This window comes from Asparagus officinalis, chromosome 7, assembly GCF_001876935.1.
Source record: "Asparagus officinalis chromosome 7, Aspof.V1, whole genome shotgun sequence".
NCBI classification, from domain to species: Eukaryota; Viridiplantae; Streptophyta; class Magnoliopsida; order Asparagales; family Asparagaceae; genus Asparagus; species Asparagus officinalis.
In genome coordinates, this window is record NC_033800.1 from 60145798 (window position 1) to 60154369 (window position 8572).

Here is an 8572-nt window from a genome sequence, read left to right on the forward strand (position 1 = left end):
GCTACAAGCCGAAAATAGCTAAGCCATCAAACCATTTGGAAATGACTATCGACTGAAATCTCTGGTTAGAAGTATCTCACTTTTTTTTCCTCGAGGGATTCTACCTTCCTGCCAAAGTAGGGGGGCCTAAAGATCATGAATTTTAGAAGTGAAGAATTACGATCTATACAATATCCCCAGAGTGAGGAAGGCAGGATCTAGAGCCACATGCGCTGTTTATTTATTCTTGAGAATTTATATATCGCACTGTCCTTCATAGCAACGAAATTTCTCAATTCTGCCCATGGTGCCAAAACAAAGTTTGGTGGCCTCAACCTGCACAAGATAAGTTCAGGGAAGTTCATCAGAAAAAGTACGACATATGTGAATATCTCATTAATCAACAAGAGCAGTTAGGGGTAGCTAATTTGGGTGCAATAACAGACAGAAATTTATAAAGAACTTAGGACATGCTCCTAAGCAAACAGCTTTCAACCATACCATATAACAAAATTAACCCTAAACAAACACAAACAATGATCGGAATATGGTGTAAATAATTATTATTTGAAAACTAATTTAAGAGTGCAAAACCCTCCTTAAAGTTCCATGGAAAGACATGACCATTCCAACAATGTTAAAACTTTGAGCAAAAATTAAACAAGTAATGATACAACAGATGATTTTGTTAAGGTGAGCATGTGTTGTGACTACTCTAAATACGTCAGCTTCGAAAACTTGTGAATATATGCTGGAACCAAACCTAATGAGGGGCAAGCTTGCATAAATAAGTTTTATCATGTCCTATATGGCTAAAACATGGAAGGAACCTAGATGATAACAGATTGCTTACCAACTAAAAACCGTCTGCTCCCATTGGAGCAAAATTGATAAAAACATCTAAATGAAGCCCCGTAGATCTTGATACAGTGTTCAATTATAGAAAGACTAGAAAGATTACTCGGCTCCAAAAACCTGTGCAAGTTCTAAAAAATCCCAACCAAAATGTCCTAAGTTGGTCTGGATGTCAACAGTTAAAATAACTATTGTCAAGTAAATTAAGCTCACTACAGTAAAAAGAAAAAAAAACCTGGCAAGTGCCCTTGGGAACAAAGCATTCAAGATGGAAGAAAGACGACATGGCAGCGCACTAAGCCACACGTAAACCGGCAGGTCAAGTCCAGAAAATACCCTACCTAACTAGCTCAAGTATGATGCTAAGTTTGTAGAAGTCATGTTGCGAGTTAAATGAAAAATTAGCACATTAGCTGAGGAATATACCCGTCGTAGGTTAGAACAGGGATCAAGCAATAAACCATGCCTCTATATTCTCCTAAACCCAAAGCTACACAACTACAGGAATAGAACATGACCTATACAAACAAATCCTACAAGGATAACCTTCTTGGACGGGGCTCTAAAATCTTTCCTCTTCCTCCCCCCCCCCCCCCCCCCCCCCTGTGCAGTGGGCTTACAAAGGAGACCTAACATGAGATAAAATATTATGAAGAGATGTTGACAGGCTGAGACAAATAAGATGAACAAGAAAGTAAATACTTTGATTAAGTGAAGAACTGTTGCATGCTACATATTTTGGCTTGTGCCACTTGACAACTATCCTGAATGGGTGTAACAAGATGCAGAAAGGTTCAGGAAGAACCTTGGCGGGGTAAAACATTTGTACTATCTGAAGATCTTTACAACTATATTGGCTTATATAACAACTAAGCAGGTTTTGGTGAACCATACCAATACCATATAATCTCACCCAAAAAACTGACACAGTCGAGGAACGTCTTCATTCCATCAATAGAATATAGACTAACTAGAAATGATGTAAATTCAGCATGCATGACAAGCCTTGTTATCCTTTCAAAGAGAAGCATCTCAATCATATGTTAAAATACGCCTAAATCGTGAATCATAACTCCTGAAATTCTCAATTAAAGGAGGGAGACCATGTTATATTCAATGAAATATGAGTTATTAGATTTTATTTTAGTAGCTAGTTGCTTGAGATCTGAGTCTCTTATCAAAGAATTTGATGTAGTAGACATAGGTGGCTACCTTATACTGATTGAGACCAATGAATTTTGATTGAAGGTGTGATTTTTCCTCCTTTTTGCGGGAACGGGTCCTGTGTGTTTCTTCTTGAAGGTATGATTCTCAGTTTCTCTAGTCTTAGGTTTTTTATAACTTCCCAAAATTTCACTAAGCTTCAAATTAGACCCCTATTGCTTGGTGTCTGCAAGAATAAGGTCAAAGATGATTCCTAAAACAACTAAGAAACTTAGTGTAACTAAAGTAATAGGTCTTCACTTTTTTGCATAAAAGGAGCATGGTACAATAGAGCATTGGAGATTTGAGGATATCCATGAATTTTGATTGAAGGTGTGATTTTTCCTCCTTTTTGCGGGAACGGGTCCTGTGTGTTTCTTCTTGAAGGTATGATTCTCAGTTTCTCTAGTCTTAGGTTTTTTATAACTTCCCAAAATTTCACTAAGCTTCAAATTAGACCCCTATTGCTTGGTGTCTGCAAGAATAAGGTCAAAGATGATTCCTAAAACAACTAAGAAACTTAGTGTAACTAAAGTAATAGGTCTTCACTTTTTTGCATAAAAGGAGCATGGTACAATAGAGCATTGGAGATTTGAGGATATCCATGATATTTTGCCATTACAAGGTGTGGAAGCAATCTTAATCATGCTGATTAAATTTAAGTTGACAAGTTTCCATAAGCTACTAATGTGTCTTTAACAGTGAGTCTGTCAGATATGGTTAGTCAAGAGAAATGAAATATGGAAAACTGGATTTAGAGATAAAAAATAAATGATAGCGGTGAGAAGGCAAAGTGCAAAAGGTCATTTTCCATTATAGTTATTACCACGCATTGATGAGTTATATCGTCAGATAGAAAATGTAACTTTTAATAGGTGGTCTGCAAACTAAAAAGGATTGATATGCAAAATGACTTTCTTTCAAGGACTTGTATCCTTAAAAGCCCCAAAACTATATAGGCACGCATATGCATGTATCCATATAAGTGGTGTACAGTTAGTTCTATAAAGACACACACACAGACAGCACATATATGCATGTGTGTACGTTTGTCAGTATTTCCAGCATAAAACACGATATTAATTATTCTAGTGATTACTGTTATACGTCAATATTTCCTGCGCACCATATAAGGACTGGAAGTATGCATAAATTCTTAAGAGTACAATATGTAGCTCTGCATTTACTTCATAGAAAACTATTTATCCACATTGATTGTAGGAAACCACATAAATTATTACATAATAAAACAATTTGAAGTAAATGAAAAGCTAAGAATCTCCAGCAAAAGAAAATGCACGAATTGAAATAAACAAAGCATGCACGTTTAGATTATCACCAGGTGAATAGCTAAGATCTTACATAATCTGCAGGAACATGCCAATTAGATTCTGGTTCTATTACGTAAATGAATCTGGTATTTTGGTAGCAAGTAGTGACATGTTAGTGCTACATAAAAAAGCAGGAGTTGAGTGTACTGTTGGGGTGTCTCCTACAAACTAGATGAATATCTAAATGCAATAAGAAATGAAGCTAAGAAGCAAAATAAAGCTTTTGTTTTAACTATCCTGGACTAATTATGAAATTCAATGTTATACAGAAGCAGAGGTTAATGTGTCACCATCCCAACAAAACGAACAACTTAGGGTGTTGTATATATTGTATTCTCCATTACAAAGTAGAACTCATACCTAGGCAGGACATACTACAAAGTGAGTCTGGATCACATCCATGAACCATGTCAGGCACTGATACTTGCAGGAGACTTATTTGATGTGTATGAGAAAGCTGGAAATGCCATACTAACTTTTAATTCCTTATATTACCTATACATATGGAAATACATTACAAACAAAGCTAATGAAGTATTGACAATATTAGCTGAAGTACACATCATAGAACTACAATGGTATAAAGAGGATACAACAATTCTATACTCTATAGTAATAGCATTTAAACTAACACCAACAATTATGTAATTAAATCTCATATCCATGATGAGTTATCCCTCATTCCCTCGTCTTCACATGAGCATCTTTATCCATTAGAAATATACTTCTGCACAAATGTCCAATATGCATACTACAAACAGAGGCTCATATATGCATCAGCATTACCAGTCCGGACAAAGTTAATCAAATTAAATAAATCATCTCATTCCACTTTCATCCAAGGCATTATAAGGTCCACCATAGATCCTGACCCCTGAGCATCATTTGAGCTCTAAGTCAAGCAAAATTCTTACTTGCAGAGAAATGTCCCCTTTTCACCCAATTTGTTGCAAGTAGCAGACATGTAAAAGATACAAATATGTAAACAAATCATTTATTTACAATCAAATCTGCATTTAGTATTAGGTTACCAGTAGATCATCCTGCCTACTGCCAATTCCTTCTCTTGCATTCCAAAATTCCAAGCTTTCAAGGTTATCAAAGGAAATGACATGATACAAACAGGAAAGTTAATCTACAGAGCATTACCAAAATTCCAATCAAATCTGCATTCAGTATTAGGTTACCAGTAGATCATCCTGCCTACTGTCAATTCCTTCTCTTGCATTCCAAAATTCCAAGCTTTCAAGGTTATCAAAGGAAATGACATGATACAAACAGGAAAGTTAATCTCCAGAGCATTACCAAAATTGCTCCTCGATCTGTGTTAGCACTGCTATCCATTGTATTGTGTTATCAATGCTATCCATTATGTTGTAGCAACCCTATACTTGTAGATATCCATTGCATTGAGATTCACTAGCTGCAACAAACTCCAATCTCCCAAGCTAGTTAAGAAAAAAATTGATTTTAAAACATAAAAGAACTAGTAGAAGTTTATCTATTTTCGTTTCTAAAAATTAGAAAAGTTATACTGGCTCTAGTTCTGGAACTTCAAGTGATAGTTTTCAATTGCTTCCTTCCAAGCTTTCACACTCCGATTTGCATCCTACAAGGCTCATGCATGCATATCACCAGTTCCAGACAAAGTAAATCAAATTAAATAAACACATCTCATTCCGCTTTCATCCAGGGCATTATAAGCTCTACCACAACTCTTGAGCATCATTTGAGCACTAAGTCAAGCAAAATTCTTTTGTGCAGAGATGGATCCCCCTTTCACCCAATTTATTGCAAGTGGCAGAAATGTAAAAGATACAAATATGTAAACAAAATCATTTCTTTAAAATCAAATCTGCTTCTAACATTAGGTTAGGAATAGATCATCCTGCCTACTGCCAATTTCTTCTCTCGTCTTCTAAAATTCCAAGCTTTCAAGGTTATCAAAGAAATGAAGTGATACAAATAGGAAAGGTAATCTACAGAGCATTAACAAAATTACTCCCTGGTCTGTGTTAGCAATGCTATCCATTGTATTGTGTTGTGTTGTAGCAATGCTACACTTGTATATATCTATTGCATTGAGATTCACTAGCCGCGACAAACTCCAATCTCCCAAGCTAGTTCAGAAAAAAAAAATTAATTTTAAAACAGAAATGAAAGTAGTCGAACAAGCTTATTTATTATCATTTCTAGAAAATAAAAAAACCGTACTGGCTCTAGATCGGAAAAATCGAGTGATAGTTTTCAATTGCTACCTTCCAATCTTTAAAACTACACTGCTGGAGTCAATTAACAAGCCTGGAGAACTCCAATCTGAAAGGAGCACCGTATATATCATTTTCACCAGCAAGCATCTGCTGACTAGAATTTGAAAGATAAGGATATGGAAGTGTCTTCCTAATCCTTTCCAAACTGTAATTTGAACTTTCTCATTCATATAATGTCTAATCAGACAACAAAATGATTCTAACTCGTCATGCTTGTTTCCAATCTAATAGCAACTTTTTAAGACAACTTCTGGCACTCTCCTGTCTACCAAAAAGAAGAATTGAAGATAACAATAAACCAAACCTATATGGGCCCTTTTTTCCTAACACATTAAAAGATGAGGATAGGGCAGGAAATTTAATGATATCTGTCCATGACTAATTCAAGGCATCTGCCTCCGCAAAACAACTAAATCAATTTGTATGCACCATGAACACCTTGTAAGAAAACTAGAACGTTCAGGCACTTCCCTCTTAACCAATTTGGAGAAAGTAGCACCAGTGTTAACAGTGAACAAGAAACATGTGTCATCAGCACAGTCCAGATGTAAAAGATCATCTGACTAGCACCATGGTCCAACTTGATGCGCTAATAATAACTCTAAATTTTCACAGATGCAGGTTTAAGGGATAACTAAGACTATAGTAGACAAATTGTGTTTCTATGTAGCTTTACATTCCAAGGGCAAAAGCACCAACTAGTAAAAGAAATCACACTGAAGTTCACATCATACAGTTATACACACTTGGAAGTCAATTATCTTAAGAACTAAATCTGACATAGAAGAGCGAGAAAACTTGCCTCTAAGCTTTTGGCAGTAGGAAGCCACCCAATTCCATGCATTCTGCAAAACTTCCAGCACAGCAGGATGATCCCACACCATGGGCTAAATTGGACTTCTCAAAACGGTAGCTACATGACTGTAACTGCTATGGTTAAGAGAAAATAAAAATTAAACAAATAGCTACTAGAGATGTGCATAGGCTATAAACCTAGATAATATAACATTTTCTTAATGGACGAGAATCGCCAGAGAACTTTGCTAGTCGCTCATTTACTTCTCTATACTAATCTAGGATGTAGAGACCAGAAGTAATGCAAGCAAACCCTTGATGATCTCTGCATCTGAAAAGAATCATCAATATCACTTCTGATCTGTCACAGATCAGCAGAGCATGTTCCAGTGAAATAACCTTTTCCAAAGTAGGCTTTTTGTTGGTTCAAATGCCAAACTTTAGAAGAACCTTCAATGTCCCTACCTCCGATCAGTCACCTGAAAACTCCAAATAAGCTCGGGATCCATCACATAAAAAGCCAGACAAGCTTGGTAGGAGAGGCTTTCACTTTTACTCAAAGCCGATACTCAGAAACTGTGGCACATTCATAGGCATTCTCATCAATGAAGTCCTAGTTAATCAAAAGTTAAAACTTGTTCCATTTGATATGTAACCCTCACGTAGTATCTCAAGCAGGCAATTTACAGTCTATTAAGAGCTGAGAATACACATGGAATCATCTCTGCCTATACCCACTTCTCCTGAGCAAAAATATGCACATACCAAATCTTCCTACTGTGCAAGATATGCTGTACAATCCAATCTGCAAAGTAAACTCAATGTCTTACCAGTCCTGCAACCATATTGAGGTGCAAAGACCTAAATTTGGTTAATAGACAGACCAGCTTGCCAATATAGTCTACGTGAACGTCCACAACCACAAAACAAAACATTGTTCAAGAATACAAATTGCAATGCAGCTAGACCAACAAATGTAGTGAAATAGACAATCCACAAATAATATAAATCCACTAAGATTGGCACCACACTTGTCCAATAACCAATCCTAAACTGTCATGCTGAATTTTCGAACACCAAAGAAGGTCCACAACAACCATGAGAGTTCTCAAGTACAGGAATATTAGGCATTCCCCAACAGCTTCACTAAAATCTCACTATCCAGATCAACTATGTCTGATCTTTGATCATTTTTTTTATATAAAGCCCAAATGAAATATCATGTTTCCATCCTTCCACATGAAGAACCAGATACAATAGCAGATAAAATCATAGTAATGCTTAGGAAACCAGAGAAAGATGCAGATAGTAAAGAATTTCATAGACACTTAGCTTGACATCTAAACAACATTGGACAAATAATAACCATACCAGGGAAAATCGCCTCCCAAATAGCTGAATATAAACCTAACCTACCAAAACTTCCTAACTGTTGACAAACGATGCTATGGAAAGAAGAAATTATCCATGCAACTTGGTGACAGCATCATAAAGTATTACCAAATTTTGCATCTTGTATGGGACCTACAATAGTTCGCATATCATCACTCATTCTGAATTTAGCTTTTCAGAATTTAATGCAAAATTTTAACTTTAGAAGCGCTCTTGGAACCATCTCAAAACTCAGATGTTATCCAGGGATCAAACTTCAATTCACTGTAGTTCTTTATCTAATGCATTCATCTTTCAAACCATTGTTTCCATAGAATATCAAAAAGATAGGGCTGCGATGAAAATAAAAGCATCATCCAATATCTAAAACAGAAGTAATATTATGTCACATGCAACACAACGGAAAAAGGGAAATTTGAATCCTATAATATATCAAATTTAACTACTTAACCTGATACTTTCATATGTTTTATATAAGACAGGACTTGTAGCAGCCCTAAAACCAGCAAAAGTAAGTTTAAAACACGATATACTATATATTTGTTTGTCAGAACCAACAGCAATATTTCAGGAGAATGCTGGTAGAGCTGCATGAACCGATTAAGCGAAGATTTTCTAACCATCTTATAGTGAACACAGATGGCCATACAAAAGGTACCCATTTTTATCTCAAGAGAATATCGATGAAAAACTTCAGCGCCGCCCAAGACGAAAGTCACGGGACTTCTCAGATGCTCCCCACGATCC

The 8572-nt window shown here is 36.1% G+C and overlaps 1 long non-coding RNA gene across 1 annotated transcript; it reads right to left on the minus strand.

Annotated features, from left to right (window-relative positions):
- Window positions 1-8566, minus strand: LOC109848521. The gene is made up of 2 exons (XR_002248829.1): window positions 8446-8566; window positions 1-315 (listed from the first exon to the last, which is right to left on the minus strand). It is a non-coding gene; the product is annotated as an uncharacterized LOC109848521 (long non-coding RNA).